Raw genomic sequence first — 17,704 nt, forward strand, 5'->3', positions numbered from 1 at the left:
TAAGGCAGTGATGCGGTTCTGTGTCATGATTTGTTCTCGGAGATCTTGCACTAGCCTTTTGTGATTATCCAGGGTTGCCGTATACAGACGTGCAGACTGTGTACTGCACAAGAGGCCACAGCTAAGGGAGGGGTTCCATGTAAATGGGTGGTATTGTGGGTATGCTTCTATAATGGGAAATTTCTGGTAGACAGGGTAAAATGTCGGGTCCTCAGTGAATCAGTATCTTATAACCTACCGTATCTACTTGTGCATAACTTGGGGTTCGGCTTATACATGGGCCAGTGGCATGAATGGATGTCATCTGGTCAAGCCCGACTAACAAAAGGAGGAAATCTCATGAAGCCTGACATAGAGTTAGTAGCAAAGTGGGTTCATGATGCATGGGAAGACATTCCAGAAGACATGGTGCGACGTGCCTTCCAGAAATGTAGTATTAGTAATGCTCTGAATGGCAGTGAAGACTGCGCTTTGTATGAAAATCACAGCAGTGATGGTGATGACGGCGATTTCAGTAAGGACAGCATCTATGATGACCTCACACAAGCTGAAGCTCTGCATTGGGATACGGATGATGATGAGGAATCCAGTTTTGAGGGATTTTAACTCCTTACATTTTAGCTTGGTTGCTGATTGAGCTCAGGGAATCGTACTCTTAAGGTATTGTTGATATCTTACTGTTTTTGTTGAACCTATTTTCCACTTACTGTGCTGGTTTACTAATATTAAATGACTTGTCTTTTTATTTAAAATAAATATTTAAATACGTTACCCCACTGATGTCTCAATTTTTAGTCATTTTATTTTCATTTGTTTTGATTATTGAAACTCACCAATAGCTTCTGCATTTTCCATCCTAGGCTTATACTCGAGTCAATCAGTTTTTCTGGTTTCCCAGGTAATAATTAGGTATCTCGACTTATACTCGGCTCGGCTTATATTCGAGTATATACGGTAATTCTTATAAAAGAAAGTCTGATGTCACAAGGAATGGGCGCCATTTTCTAACTGTATGAAAGTTGGCCCACATGTCACTTTTTCTTATTCTCATATTTGGAAATAAATCATTGTTTGGAAATCAGAAACCAAGTGTCTGCTTGGCCCAGCCTTTCAATACCTCTCCCATTCCCCAGGATGCCAAAAGATCACCAGAGGTGAAAACCACAGAGGTGTTGAATATGCCAGCCAGTTTTCAGGAAACCGTGGCAGAGTTTTAGTTGTTGGTTGGTGTTCGGGCTCTGTTGTGATTCCGGTGAGTGAATCCAGCTGTTGGTTCTTTATATACAGAATGGCACTGTCGACTAATGGAAGGAATAAAAAGGAGGCAAAATTAGGCACATAGTCCTCATCTTTCTTGTATATTTTTTGCCTCTTCCCTCCATCCCTGGCACTTCTCAGCTTTCAGGCTCCCTGCCTGCTCGCCCCACCCCTACAATGCTGCTGTGCCCGTTGTAAAAATAGACTGGCGAAGACCAGATGGTATGTAATTTTATGGCAGAAGTGGAAAAAACCAAAGTGGACTCCAGGAAATAACCAATTGGAATGATGGTTACATTGGGACTATGGGCATAATTGCCTGCTCCCTGGATGAGGTGCGAAAGAGTCTCTTTTCCGGAGCCTGGGTGGCACCAGTGGTCTGCTAACCAAAAGGGTTGCCAGTCCATTCTAGCCACTCAGTGGCTCCAAGGGAGGAAGGCTTGGGGATCTTCTTGCATAAAGATCTCACTGGGTGGTTCTACTCTGCAATCGTGGGGTCACTAAGAGTCAGGGGCCAGCTTGCTGGCAGCAAACAGCCTCACAGATACATGGAGGGGAGGGAGACGACTCCCCACAATAGCAATTTTCTTGACTGCTTACGCCACTGCTGTGACAGAAGTCACTTGACAGCAGAGTCACCAACAAAGCCTTTTTGTCTGCTTTGATGTCTTGTGGAGATAGCAGTTTGCCTCAGGAGCATCTTGACGCGAATGTAATTTTTTTAAAGGAAGCAAAGCTGGTTTCCCTGTAGGAGTCCCAAGTTTTCATCTTCTTGAAAAGCCTAATTTCCCTTCTAAGTTTAGAACTCTGTTCCCCACCTCTTAGAAGGGAAGACTTTCTTTATCCTTCACTTTTAGCCGCCTTGCAAATTGTTTCCAAAACTCATGGGGCTGTGGAAGCATCATTAGTCTGTACACAGTGCATTGGTTCCATATGCCAGAGCAGCCCCGCCCTCCTTGGCCATCCCTACTTCCCTTTTACACATCAGCTGAGAGCAGATTCTGTTTGTCAGTGGGTCTTGCTCATGTGCTTCGGTGCCTATTTTAATGTCTGCCAGAGCTCACAGCTCCACAGCTGGGAAAATGAGACTAGCAGCCTGCTCTGTGTGCTCCATCTTGGCCCAGTGAAGGTTCTTCACGGCCAAATTGCAGCTAGGCTGGCACTTGTGCTAAGTGAATAGCCCCACGTGGCCCAGAGAAATTGAACATAGATCTCTCTGAACCCCTCAGTGCGTGTTCCTCTGGACCTCCCCTCAGTGACCTGTAGCAGAAAGAACAACCATTTTGTATTAATTAAACTGCTGCTGTGAATTGCAGTACCTGTCGAGGGAAGTGGAACTTAAATGAGGCACATTTTAGTCCAAGAACGTTTTCAAAGTGAGCCTGGGAAAGTGCCTCCACAGGAGTCAGGCACCATTGGCTAGTTCAGGGTAGTGGCGAGAAGTCACCACCCTTACTGTGCGTCACACACATGCCTGCCTAGCCCTCACAGTTGTCTTGGTTAGGCACGTGAAGCTGTGTTGCAGATGAGGAAAATGAGGTCCCAGAGGTGACGTCGCCTGCCCAAGCCTAACTAGCTAGTGAGAATTGGAGCCAGAACTGCAGCGTGGGTTTATTTGATGAGAGGCCAGGCTCCTAACTCCCCAGTTCTCTACCTCTGCATCCCTAACACCGTCGATGTGTTCAAATGGTGGTGGTGGTGGTGGTGAAGAATGTTGGCTGTTCCTTTGGGCTGCCAGAGAAGGAGTAGCGCCGTCTTAGAAGAAATACAGCCAGAACGTTCCTTAGACGTGAAAAGGACAAGACTTTGACCGGCTTATGTAGTCACATCATTACGAAAGACCGACTACGATGCAGGACTAGACTGGGTTCTTTTATGTGTAAGGCCGTTATGAGTCGGCAGCCATTGCCCCCTAAAATCAACTGGATCCTCTTGGCTTAGAGCTTCTCTCATCTTTGAACCGTTAAAAATTCCCATGCCTTCCCAAAGCAAGCACATGGAAACCTAACAGCACATACATGGAAAAATGATAGTGAGAGAATTTTGAGTATAATCAGTCAGATGTTTTTCATCTCTCTCCCCAAGGGTCGATTTTTCCTAAAGACAGATCTCTACCCCTCCCCAACTTTGACTGTTGTGTTTATGTCTACCAATTTTACTTCCTTATTTCTAAAACTCCTACACACTGGCTTAATTTTTGCTCTGTCCAATCCCATTAGACCCCTGTGGAGGGAGAGTGGTTGGGTAGTCTCACTCCAGGAAGCACTTCTGCTCCAATTAATTTTATAAGCAGCAAGACCCAAATACTTCTATCTTCAGTACCTTTAATAGCAAAATGCCAGAAATTTTTGTGGAAATGATATTTTATGTAGGCTTCTTATTTAGAGGAATTAATTGCTTTTCACCACAGCTAGATTTAAACAGGTCATCTATAACTGTTGGATGAATACATAAGATTGGTATAGACTAAACCAGACTTTTGAATCAATTCATTCTGGATTGGCCTACTGCTGAGAATTTGTGTTACTAAGTGCCCAACCCCTAACTCCCCACCAACCCTCCCCCCCCCCCCCCCCCCCCCCCGCCAAAACAAACCCAAACTCACCCCATCCAGTCAATTCCAACTCTTGGCAAGCCTGGAAGAGAGCGTAGAGCTGCTCCCTGGGGTTTGAGACGGTGAATCTTTAGGGGTAGACAACTTCGTCTTTCTCTCTTAGACAAGGCTGCTGCACTTGAACTGCTGATGTGGAGGGTAGCCGCCCAATGTGCAACCTACTGTGCTACCAGTCTCTGATTTCCACCCACACTGTACTAAATCAGATTGTACATTTTAACAGTATATATATATATATAAAACATACATAATGCAGATCTAAGAATCAGTTGGGGCTCTTGTTAACCGTTTTGATTCCCGATTCAGTATACCTGAATTGGAACTACAAGTTTTCAGTGGAGAATAGAAGCAGAGTGAACTGCTTGCTTCAAAGCCCTGGCTTGAGCATAGGTTTTTATCCTCTTAAAAAAAATTTTTTTAAAATTTTGATCATCTTTGATGTAACATCTGATAAACTGTGGTCTATCCATTTGCCTATAGAGTAATCATAAAATATTTTTCCATTTGTGTGTCTAAATTCAGTCACGAAGATGTTTAAATTACATCCATGTTTTAGCATGTATCAGGGCTTTATATCTCTTTAAGGGTGAGCAGTACTCCATTGCCTACCATTTGTCTGTCAGTTGGTTGTACTGTGGTGGCTTGTGTGGCTGTGATGGTGAAAGCTAAGTTACTGGTGCTTCAAATGCCAGCAGGGGCACACGAAGGGGGCAGGTTTCAGAGCTCCCACACTCAGAACAAAGAAGAAGGTTATTGTGATCAAATATCGCCATGACCTTTAAATTCCACTTCCATGAATTTTAGAAGCCCCTTTGTATAACATTTAAAGAATTTTTAAGTATAAAATTCAGCGACAGTAGTTACATTTACCATAATGTGCAGCCACCACCAGTTTCTGAAAGTTTTCTCAGTCGTCCAAACAGACACTGTGTGTCCCTTCAGCAGTTACTCCCCCATTACACCACACTCCCCCGTCTCTATACATTTACCTTTTCTAGATATTTCATATAAGTGGGATGATACAATGGTTGCCTTTCATGTCTGACTCCCTGCTCATTGATTTTTATGTGTGCATGCACCCCATCTCACCCTCTCCCCAACTAAGCTCGAGAGAGAGGACATTTCCAGCTGGTAGAAGGCTGCCTCATTCCTTTCCCAGTCAATAGCCGGACCCATCCCATCCCTTAGTCACTGTTCTGTACTTCAGACATGCTGATTGGTTTAGTCTGTTGAACATAGCATAAAGCTGTGTGTTTGGGGTGGGGAGGGATAAGCTAACATTTTTCTTTGTAACATTTCATTGTGCAGCACTTTCAAGTTGTCAGAAACATTAGAAGGATAAGACAGAAAGATTCATATACTTTTGCCTTGAGATTCCATTCAGATTCATCCTGATAGCATCCTCTTCATCATGCATCGCTGTCTTATCTTTCTAGGCTTTTTCAGCCTAGAACTGTTCTTCAGGTTTCCCTTGACTTTCCAGATCTGCACACTTGTGAAGAATATCAGTCAGTCCCAGCCCTTTTTAAGAATGCATTTCAGTTTGGGCTCGTTTGGTGGTTTCTCCTGATTAAAAATCAAAGCCCAGTTGCTGTCATGTTGGTTTGGAACCATGGTGGCCCCATGCGTGTTATAGAACCATGCTTCATAGACTTCTCAGACACCTCTGTGGGTTTGGACTGCCAACCTTTTCCTTGGCAGCTGAGCACTGAAGTATTTGTGACTCCCAGTGGCTCCTTCTAATTAGATCCAGGAAACCTAACACACTGCCCTTGAGTCGATTCCCACTCATAGCCACGCCATAAGCAAGGTAGAACTGACCCTGTAGGTTTCTGAGGCTCTGACTCTTAGGGGAGTAGAAAGGCCCCTCTTTCTCCCATGAAGCCGCTGGTGGTTTCCAACTGCTTGCAGTCAGCTGCCCAACTCGAGGACTGTGTTAGTCTGGGTAGACCAGAGAAACAAACTCATAGAGACACTCATATGTGTAAAGAAGACACTCATCTTTATATAAAGAGTAATTGTACATTACAAAAACATCCCAGCCCAGTCCAGATCAAGTCCATAAGTCCGATTGATATTAGCCCACCTGCCAGATACCAATCTGTAAAGTCCTCTTCAGACTCACGAAACACATGCAGTGATGCCACATGCAGGAAGATCACAGGCCAGTGGGTGGGATGTCTTGTGGATCCAGTGGCGTTGTAAGCATCTCAGGGCTGGCGGGTCTCCACATGGCTTCTCCAGCTCTGAGGCTGTGGCTACCATCAGCTTATCTCCTTGTAGCTTGTCAACAAGAATGTCTCACAGGGACTGAGTGTGTATCCTGCCTCCAATGAGCTATTTATCTCCTTAGTGCCTCCAAATGAGATCATCAAGCTGTGACCTGATTGACAGGCCAAACTCCACCCCTTTACTTGTAAGTCAAATTGACAGTAGATTAGGTAACTACCACAAGGACTATATTTGTGGAACTTATATCACAGTGATGGCCATGGATAGGATGTCTGAGTCTCCCAATGCTGCTGTAACAGACAGCACCTTTAAAGGACAGAAATTTATATTTTTTTCTAAATTTGAGGGCTAAAAGTCAAATCAAGGTCTTGGCCCTGTTGATTCCTTCCTAGTGATCCTCATTTGGCATGCTCTGATTCTAACCTGTTCTTTTTCTAATTCAGAAGTGATTAGATTTAGAATCCATCCAACTCAGGTATGATGGAAATAACAAAGAAAGTCCTGCTTCCACACAGATGAGCCATAGGGATTAGCATTCCAACACATCTTGAGGGGGTGGGGTGGGGGACACAATTTGACCAAAGCAGGAGAAGCAAATAGTTGGAAAAAACAGAGGCAGAGGTGATCAACAAACAGGACTTCCAGCCAGTTCATTACAAGTCAATACCCTGCTGAGAATCTGCATTTTCATCCCTAATAGACTGAATCAGAATCTACAGTTTAACAAGATCCCCAGGTGACTCTTAGAGATACCAGTTTATGCTTATATGTACATAAAACTCATGATTCTCTATTCCTGGGATGGACATACAGATTCTCAGATTTATAGTCTTGGAAACCCACAGGGGCAGTTCTATTCTGCCCTATAGAGTTAACTGTGAAATGGAAGCCACTCAATGGGGTGGAGAGGGGAGGAGGGAAGAGTGGGGAGGAGGGAAGAGTGGGCTGGCACTGGAGAGACTTTCCTAAGCAGGTGAGTTTTAAGCTATGGTAAGTAATGGGGGTTAGCTGGGAGGTGATGGGGTGGGGACAAAGGGGGATGGGGCAGGGGATGAAGCACTTTTTTGACTGGGCAGCAGCGGTGTTAGAGTACTCACCAAGCAAGGTAAGTGGGGGTTCATATTTTTACCAACTAATCTGTAGTGAACATTTTCTCAGGAGTTTCAGCACAGCTTGTGATGAAAAACATTTGAAACTGATCACTATAGATTAGCAGGTAAACGCAAGTAAGCCCGTGCATACCTTGCTTACTCAGTATTTGCGCTTGAGCCACAGAGGCAGGAGAGCAGCTGTGCCAGATGAACACAGGTCAGTGGTAGGACCATGGGCAGGTCTTGAGTAGCTGCCAGGGCCCCAGGAGAGCAGGAGCCCAGGTGCAGGGGTAGGCAGGGAGCCACCAGAATGTGGTCAGGTGCTTGTTTAGGATGTGGAATGGTGCAGATGCAGTCTTTCCTGGCTGTCATGAGTCATATTACCTTGGTCATGCTTTGGCGATTCAAGTGGTTGGCATGGTCTGGATTTAACAGCTCAGAAGTGTCTGTGGAGCATAACTGGACTGTGCTTACAGAGAGTGGTTTGTGCAGTCTGCACCACCTTCAGCAGCCTCTGCAGATGTCAACCTCAAAGGCAAACCCACTGCTTTCAATTCTGTGACCCCATAGGGCAGAGTAGAAGTGTCCCACTGGGTTTCCAAGCCTGTAAATCTGTACCAGAGCCAACTGCCACATCTTTCACTTGCTGAGCAGCAAGGGGATTTGAACTACTGACCTTTTGGCTAGCAGCTTAGTGCTTCAACCAGTGCACCACTCTTTTGCAGATAACTGCTATCTTTTAAAAGAAGTCTGCCAGAAATGCCAGTCTCCTTGAAAACAAAATGCATGGTTAGCACTTTCAAGGATTAAAAAAAACCTAGAAAACTCCACCCTTGGACCAAATCTTGCTGAAGGCCTGTGTTTGTACAGTCCATAAGCTAAGAATGTTTTTTTTACTTTGTTTAAGGTTTGTAAAGAGAAAGGAGTGGGTAAGGAAAGAAGAATATAAGAGAGAGAATATTCAGGGTCCTCACACACAAACTATTTACTATCTGACCTTTTAGAAAAAGCTTGCCAAGCCCTAGTTTTGTCTAACTGCCTGACCCATAATTCTTTGGACAATATTACTTGGCAAATAACCATCTAATATATGCTTGAACACTTCCACTAATGGAAAATTCATCTTCCTTCAGGTCAATCTGTTTCCTATTTGGACAGTTCAGGCTCCTAGTAATTGTAAAACTGAGCTGTGTGTAATTGGCCTTACTGTTGCGTCCATCCATGGGCTCTTTTTTGGTGGGGAAGAGAGCTATTATTTCATTTCACCATTTGCTGAACTCCTAATATATTCAAGGCACTGTGCTAAGTGCTGAATAAAGATGAGTGAGGCTTGGTTCTTGCAGCAAGGATCTCCCAGGGGCTGCTGTTGGAGCCCAAGCAGTGGCGCTGCGCACCTGACGTGCCTTATTCCCTGTCGTCTTGCTGTGGGGCTAGACCCTTTATCTTTAATTATCTTATTCATTTCTGTATTGTTGTTCCATATACACAGTAAAAAATCCAAAAGGCACACAAGTTCAGACAGTGAAAATAAGCCTCTCCTGACTCCTGCCTCCTGCTCCCTAGCACCTTTCCCTGGAGGAAATCTCCGTGGAAGGCTGTTGGGTAGAAACGTGTGATAAATACTTACTAAATGATGTTTTCTGAGCTCCTGCTCCGTTTACGCTGTTGAGCGTGACTCTGTAGTTTTATTTTCATAATTATCTGCATTTGCAACAAGTTTGGGTGCTAGGCATGTTTATGCCACACAGGTAATCCAGGCTGCCTGCTGGTAATGATCCGTTCCTAAGGCAAGGGGTGTGGGTAGTCAGAGTTTTATTGACTGTGATATGCAAGGAGGCAGAATTGATTTAGTTGCAGGGGCAGAGGGTTATCCGATGTCGCTCTTGTAGCAAAAGTCTCTGACTCCCACCAAACAAGCTTTTCCTTGGTAAGATGGTGGGAGGGGGAGATACTGATAGGATTTACCTGTGAGTATGAGCTACCTGTGAGTATGAGCAAGAGTCATCCTGTGTATAGAATGAGCACTCTGCGAAGCAGGAGGAGGGATCTCAGTACCAGCAAAGCCAGGAGTGGAGCACGCCCTCTGTAGCTGAGACTATTGAGGTGAACCTCCTGGATCCAGAAGACAGCTGTAACATGTGAGGACTGGCAGCAGAACCAGGAGCCAGGGCATGGAACAGAAGGACAGATTTCCCAAACCACAGTGCAAGTAAAGCGGAGGGCTTTGGTGCAGGAGGCTGGGTGCCTCTGGGCACTTCACTGGGGAAGTTGGGCTTGCTGACCACGGGAGTGGAGCTGAGTGCCACTCTGCTGAGGCTTCCTGGAGTCCATCAGCTGCTTCTGAGCACTTCATTCTGGGAGCTGTGTTTTCTGAACCTTGGAGCTTGAGTTGAGTACCTTCCAGTTGAGGCTTATAGAGGAGTTGTATAGGTCTTTGGGCATTTACTAGCACACCTGAAAGAACTTTGTGACATGTCTTGATAAACAACTCAACCCTGAGCATTTCTCAACCACCATTACAACTTGTTAACTTCCTTAATAAACCCTTTTATTAACATAACTAAATAAACCCCTTTCTCATGAATTTTACCCATGACTTCTGTGTAGCCATTGCAATGGATAGTGGAATCTAGGGAGGTAAAATAGAGGACATTAGGACATCACAATAATCCAACAATGAACTATTTTCCTGGACAGAGAAAGAGGATCTTTATACATTAGGAAAGGAACCGGCCTGGAAAAGGGACATTAATAACCTTGTAACTAAGTTACAGGGTATCTGTTGGTAAATACCACGTCCTCTTATGCTTCTTTCTGTAGTGGGTGTCATACTTTGGGTGGTGATGGTACAATGGAATGATTTATCTTGCTTTTCCCCTGGGACTCAAAGGAATAACTTTAAGTCTAGTTAATCTTTATCAAACATTCTTATTCTTCTGGCCTAAAATTACAAATTTACCATTTGTTTCAATTCTTAATACTAAAGACCTGGTCAGTGTACTGCCGCAATCATTGGTGGATGATTGTCAGCAAAGTTTTACTTGCATGCGATATCGATGATATTGTTCTATATAATTTGAGCATGCTGTTGGGTCACCTTTCTTTGGAATGGGTACAAATCTAGATCTCATCCAGTCAGTTGGCCAGGCAGCCGTCTTTCAGATTTCCTGGCATAGACGAGTAAGTGCTGCCAGTGCTTCATCAGCTTCTTGAAACATGTCAGTGGTTATTCCATCAAGTCCTGGAGCCTTGTTTTTGGCTGATGCTTCCAGGGCAGCTTGGACTTCATTTCCACTGTCTCGCTCATGTCCTACCTTTTGCAATGATGGACTATCAACTAGGGGGTTAGTGTTTTATTTGTTTTTTTGGTACAGTGACTATTTTCCCATCTTCTTTCGATGCTCCTTGCATCATGCAATAATTTGTCCTTAAAATCTTTCAAAATTGGGACCCAAAGCTTGAATTTCTTCCCGAGTGCTCTCAGTTTAAGATATGCTGAGTATGATCTTCATTTTGGCTTTCTAGCTCTAAGAACGTGCTTATTTTATTATAATCTTTTACTTTGTCTTCTCAAACTGCCCTTTGAAATGTTCCGTTCGGCTCTTTGACTTCATTTCTCCCACTTGCTTTAGCTAGTTTCAGAGTCACTTCTGACATGCATTTGTGTCTTTTCTTTCCTTCCTGTCATTTCAGTGCCGTTTGCTTGCTTCACGTATGGCGTTTTTAATGCTCTCCCCCCCCCACACACACACACACAGCTCATCAGTGGGTCAGAAATTCAGGTGGGGTAAACTCAGGGTTGTATTTTGGCTTATGTGAATGTGTTTTCAACTTTTCATTTCCAACCTGAGCTCTTGATGGCCTGTTCCATAGTAGAGGCCCCTGGCCTAGTTTTAGCTGCTGATATTGACCTTCTCCATCATCTCTTCCCACAGATGTGGTCAGTTTGATTTCTGGGAATTCCTTCTGGAGAAGTCCATGTGGATAGTTGCTGTTTGTGTTGTTGGGGGGAAAAAGGGGTATTTGCAACGAACAAATTATTGTTCTTGCAAAATTCTACCAGGGCTACTCACCCTAGTGAAGAGGTCACCGAGGATATGGGTGCATAGCAAAGTGTAGTGAAGAAACTGGATGGTGCTAGGCTATCAGAAAGAACAGCATATGGGGTCTTAAAGGCATGTCTTAAAACAAGCAGCCATCTACGTGAGGTGTCAACGAAGTCCACATGGAAGATGCACACTAACCTGTGTGATCCAAGGATTGTAAATAATAAAATATAAGTCTGAAGGAGGGAATGGTGTCAGAGATCGAATTGTGAACACCTGCTTTGCAGAAGGAAATGGATGACCATGAATGCCCAAAATGCAGTTGCAGAGTTCACATGGGGATTAAGCCTCCTGTGACCAGAGTAGCCTTATGATCAGACATGGAGCATTGCAGAGTTGATTATGGCAGACTCAGGTTAAAATGTGATATCATCTGACCACCCTTTGACCCATTCGAAAGTTCTTTCAGTTAAAAACAATAGTAGTGACAGGTCAATGACGAATGGATTACATACCCCTGGTAGAACCCCTGTGACCATAGATCAGGGATGTCAGTAGCCTTGCTGTCATGCGGAAAGTAGATGCTTGGAAAGAAGACAATGACAGGTGCAGTTAGCTTAAAATTTAACCCCTTTTCCTTTGTTCTCCCTTTTGACATTTTAAAATTTGTTCTAGTCTTTAATAGTTTCTGCTTTTTTATTACATTTTTCTGTTTCACTTCATGTTGTTAGGCTTTTAAAATATGTTTTTCTAGATATGAAATCCAGGATAGGTAAACCTATAGAGACAGTAACTGGATTAATGGCTCTTTGGGGTTGTGGTAGGGAGGTTGGGGCAAGTGGGGAGTGAACTATATGTCTCGTGGCTATCCCTCAAGTTTTCAGTGGTCAATTTCTATGAAGTGGCAGCCTATTCCTTCATAATATGTTCTGAGTCTGGAAGCTCTGGATCCTTCAACCTGTTCACTAAGGGTGACCCTGCTGGTATCTGAAATACTGGTGACAGTGTCACAGCAACACAAGGTCCCATCCTATGACAAACTGACAGACAAGTGTTAGTTAGGTGTTATCTCAGTTTGGCTGGACCAAAGTTCTCCCACTAAGGAGTCCTGGTGACGTAGTGGTTGCATGTGGGGCTGCTAACTGCAAGGTCAACAAGCAGTTTGAAATCACCAGCAGATCCATGGGAGAAAAATTGTACTTTTTATTCCCATAAAGAGTTACAGTCTTAGAAACCCAAAGGGGAGTTCTCCCCTGTCCTATTGGGTTGCTATGAGTTGGCATTGATTTGATGGCAGTGAGTTTAGTTTTTGGTTTTTGGTGATCTAACAGTGTGCTCAACTCCGTGATGGAGCCTGTGAAGCAGCCAAGCAGTGGTGGGAAGAATGGGGTGGAGTACCACTCGGAGTATGAATTGACACTCTGGAACGCTAGCTGACTTCTACTGGATATGGATCCTGTATCTTTTTAGTCAGCCGCCTGTCATATCAAAGTATTTAAGATAAAATCTTGCCTCTTAGCCATGCTGAATGGTACTTCTGCCAACATAGATTTGTTTGTCCTTTTAGCAGTCCATGACACTTCAGTATTCTTCTCCAGCATCATATGCAAGTGCATCGATTCTTCTTCAGTCTTCTTGTTCAGTATCCAGCTTGCACTTGCATATGAGGCAATGGGAAATACCATGGCTTCGGTCAATTGCACCTTAGTCCTCAAAGTAACGCCCTTGCTTTTCAATACTCTAAAGAGGTCTTATACAGCAGATTTACCTAATGCAATGCATCTTTTGATCTCTTTACTGCTGCTTCCGTGAGCTTTGATTGTAGATCCAAGCAAGACACAGTCCTTGACAACTTCACCTTTTCTCCATTTATCAGGTTGTTACCTATTGGTTCAGCTGTGAGGATCTGGATCTTCTTTACATTGAGTTGTAATCCAGATTTAAGGGTACAGACCATGATCTTCATCAGAAAGTGCTTCCAGACCTCCTCACTTGCAGTAAGGAAGTTGTGTCAGCTGCATATCTCAGGTTGTTAATCAGCCTTCCTCCAACCCTGATGCCATGTTTTTCTTCATATAAGCCAGTTTCTCTGATTATTCATAGATAGAATAAGTATGGTGAGAGGATACAACCCTGACACATGCCTTTCCTGATTTTAAGCCATGTTATATTCCCTTGTTCTGTTTCCACAACTACCTCTTGGTCCATGTACCAGTTCTGCAGGAGTACACGGAGGTGTTCTGGAATTCCCATTCTTCTCAAAGTTCCCCAAAGTTTATTATGGTCCACACAGTCAAATGCCTTGGCATAGCCATCTGCCATCCGTAATGATATCCTTTGTTATACACCCTCTTCTTACATACTTTGGGCATATTGTCAGGCAATACCAGTCTCTGGAGAAGGACATTGTGCTTGGTAAAGTGGAGGGGCAGCGAAAAAGAGGAAGGCCCTCAATGAGATGGACTGACACAGTGGCTGCAACAATGGGCTCAGACACAGGAACAATTGCAAGGATGGCAAAGGACAGTGCAGTGTTTGGTTCTGTTGTGCATAGATGTGCTCCGGGTCAGAACCAACTTGATGGCACCTAACAACAACAACAACCTGTCACTGTATTCTGTTCCCAGGAGTCATCAGTAGACCGTTGATTTTGGATTCATTTGGTTCTGCATCCTTCAACCTGTGGTCTTCCTGCTTGAAATTCATGGTTCGTTGACCCCTGCAGCTGCAGAGGTCAGAGAAGGCCTGTAATTTACCATTTCACCCACGGACTGGAACTGGACTGGACGTACCCATTTCTACAACTGTGTGAGTCATTTCTTGGTATAACTCTCTCCATATGCATGCACTTATACGCATCATTCATTTTGCTTCTCAAGAGAACTCAGCCTTACACAGTTGGTGCCAGGAGTGGTTGTAGAGAAACAAAACTGTTAAGATACGTAAGTTTTCTAAATAGTTTTTCAGGCCTGACTAGACTTACCTGTACTGAGAACTGGGTCTCTGCATCTTTCAGTATGAATAAGCCTGCCACTCTTAGTAGGGTGCGTGCTTACAATCCATGGTGTGATGTGGCAAAGTTAATCCTTAAAATAGCACCACTGATAGATGAAGTGTTGGTGAGAAGTGAAGCTCTGGGTAATGTGTTTCATATTTTCTGCAATTGTCAGGATGAGAAATACAGAAAAGCTGGTCGGTTAATACTACTAGTAATATGCAAACTTATAAAGCAGTGGTTCTCAACCTTCCTAATGCCGTGACCCTTTAATAGAGTTCCTCATGTGGTGGTGACCCCCAATCATAAAATTATTTTCGTTACTATTTCTTCACTGTCATTTTGCTACTGTTATGAATCGGGCAACCCCTGTGAAAGGGCCATTCGACCCCCAAAGGGGTTGAGACTCACAGGTGAAGAACCGCTGTTATAAAGGCATGAGGTCAGAGTTTTAGAGGCCAAGCTCCAATGCCACATCAAAGGTCTTAAACGCGTCCACTTGTACCACCAAAGAAGGCTTATCTCTTCTACTAACAGAATTGATATTGTTGGAAACCAAACTCAGAGTCTTATTATGAGGAGTTGAATTACACCTTAATTCTCAACCTAGAAGGGTGCTGATACTAAAGCGAGGGCCTTGATTGGAAATAAGTAGAACCCTGCAGTTAGGGAATACATGGAAGATGGGGACATGGAGCCCCTAGATTCCATTCAGCCCTTCCAATCACCAGCACCACCCCTCCTATCCACTCTCAGTAAAACCATTGTACCTTCCATGCACACTTGAGATTTACTCAACTGTGTGTGTTGCTATGGCACCTTGGGCTTTCCAGGAAACACCCTTCCCACCCATTACCGCTTTTAGACCTCTTAGTAGACTGAAGTCACAGCCAGTGTCAAAGGTGAAGTCCAGATGGGCACCTAGGAAGAGGTATACTATACTCCTAAGTAGTTGCTAGAGTTTTCTAATGTGTACAGACAGAAACCTAGAGAATATGTGTAGTAACAGTTATTAAGGGTGTGGGATAATGGGGCATAGAACCATCTGATTCGTCTGAGGTAATCCATATGGACCCACTAAGCACATATTCTTCAGTGTTTTAGGTAGAAAGGTTAGGAGAGGATTTAATAGTGTATTTGGATGGTCCCTTGAAGCGTGGATTGTGCGATAGCCTACACTGAGTCAAGTTGAAGTACCAGACCTCCTGTGGTATACTATAGGAGAAGGTATCTTATGGGAAATTGGTATGTTAGAGTCGATTTATCAGGATAAACCCACAGATCCACAAAGGGCGTGCCCAAGGACACAACTTTTACCAGAACAGTAAGAAACAAATTTGTAAACTGGGCCCCAGCATCTCTGAAGACTCCTGTGATTTTATGTCAGCCAGGCTTGACAATGGGAACTGCTCTAATTGGATGAAGACACTTGCCTGCAGTGGGGCTGATTGGGGCCCATGGGGGTAGAGGCCAGGTGTCAGCATTCAATGGTTAGAGACAAGACAGGTGTGGTCACCATAGTGGACAGCACAAAAGCCTGACTCATATGGACCTTTGGTGTTGGCTACTTAGGTAGTATGTCCCTAGGAGTGAAATTAGATGGAAGAATTCTAACTCAGGTGAATGGCAATCGTAACGCAAATTGCCAGAATCCTCACCACCCCGCTCTCAGTTGTTGATCCAGTTTCTAGACCCACAACCCTCCTGATAAAAGGGAGGCCCTATGCCCTTGAAGAAGGACCCCCATACTGTTGGTCTTCGCCCAGCCTCCCCCAGGGACCTGTGACCTTTAGAAGAGTGACTGTTCACTGAGTGAAAGGAAATAATAAGGCTTTTCCGGGATTACTGGACACTGGCTGTGAATTGACACTAATTCCAGGAGCTCCAAAATGTTTTGAAGGCCCACTGGTCCGCATGGGGGCATATAGAAGTTGAGTTAATTATGGAGTCTTAGCTCAGGTTGGTCTGGTGGTGGGTCCTATGTGTCCCCGTAACACATCCTGTAGTAATTTCCCCACTCCTGAATGCATCATTGGAGTGAACATACCCAGAAACTGGCAGAACCCCCATAGTGGATCCCTGAAATGTCACAGTAGGAAAAGCCAAATGGACACCATTAGAACTACCTCTTGCCTAGGAAAACAGTAACTGGAAAGCACTGCCGCACTCCTGGAAGGATTACAGAGACTAGGGCCCCTGTCAGGACTTGGAGAGCGCGCCTTACTTTGTAGGAAGCCCAGTACTATTTAGATCTAGGTCTGTTACACAAAGCTAACTTTGTACTTAGGACTCACTTCCCCCAGAATTGCCCTCTGACCATTCCTTTCTCTTGTAGCCTAAGGAAGGGAATGCTAGGATAACAAAGGATACATTTCTACTAGAGTAGTTTATTACAGAGTCCTCGGGTGACCTGGTATAGTGGTTAGACATTGGGCTGGTAACCGCCAAGTCAGTAGTTTGAAACCACCTGTCTCTCTGAGGGAGAGACGGGCTTTCTATTCCTGAGAGTTAAGAGTCTTGGAAACTCACAGGAAGCAGTTCTACCCTGTCCTATAGGGTCACTACGAGTCAGCATTGACCTGATGGGCAGTGAGTTTTTGGGGTGGGGTGGGGTAAATATTTAACATAAATGATTAAGTGCTCAACTGCAAGCCCAAAGTTTGGCAGTTCAAACCCACCTGGAGGCACTCTGGACAAAAGCCTTGCCCATCTGTTTTTGACAGATTATACCCTTAAAACATTGTGGAAAGAGTTCTAATCTGATGGACATGAATTGATTTGACAGCAATTGATTTGGTTTCATTTCACTTATTCTGTTTGGATGTTTCTAGCACATTGCTCATCACATATTGCTGCCGTTGCTTAAGATCTTTCCATTTCCATAGCCTGTCAGGCAATAATTTCAACAGACCAACACCAACCATATTCTCTTGTGAAATAGATTCCTGTATTTATTCTGTTGAATTTTTTTCTAAGTCCAATAAAGTCATAACACATTTGGGAGAAGTGCCTTTTGTGCACATTTCCCGGCATGCCTGCCCTCGTCTGACTGGCTGTCCCAAGTCCCTTTTCCCAGCTGTGGCAGTATTGCATCTCCCCAGCATGGCAGGCCCTTGGCAGGCTATCCCGATGGTGATGGAAGCAAGTTACCATTGGCCGTTAGGAGTACATTGTAGATCCATTTTTAGCACTTTATGAGTCTGCTGTTGTGCTGCCTGACCCATTTCCTATCAGATGATGGCTCTGTGCCTTTTTCTTTTGATTCTACTGGAGGGAAGTTTAGTGTGCGAATGTATTTTAAATAGATTATTATTATTAGCGTATGTGGGGCTGGTGGGGATAGAAAGGTTCTAAAAAGGGGTTTCTTCCAAAAAGGCAATTTAACATAGTGGCTGTTGAATGAACATAACATGGCTTAGAATCTCAGCTCTATCACTTCTCAGCTGGGTGGCTTTGGGCAAGTTACTCA

General features: G+C 44.2%; 1 protein-coding gene across 2 annotated transcripts in view; it reads left to right on the forward strand.

Annotated features, from left to right (window-relative positions):
• The window catches only part of ATG7 (autophagy related 7), a 273,741-nt gene that overhangs the window by 12,118 nt on the left and 243,919 nt on the right, over nt 1-17,704 (forward strand). Inside the window, exon 2 of one of the 2 annotated variants that reach the window (XM_075550029.1) lies at nt 13,868-14,046. The exons of the other annotated variant lie outside the window; for it this stretch is intronic. The gene's annotated coding sequence lies outside the window, so the exon portion shown is untranslated. The remainder of the gene's footprint in view (nt 1-13,867; nt 14,047-17,704) is intronic. 2 annotated transcript variants of the gene reach the window in all.

The sequence above is a fragment of the Tenrec ecaudatus genome, chromosome 5 (genome assembly GCF_050624435.1).
Source record: "Tenrec ecaudatus isolate mTenEca1 chromosome 5, mTenEca1.hap1, whole genome shotgun sequence".
Classification (NCBI taxonomy): domain Eukaryota; kingdom Metazoa; phylum Chordata; class Mammalia; order Afrosoricida; family Tenrecidae; genus Tenrec; species Tenrec ecaudatus.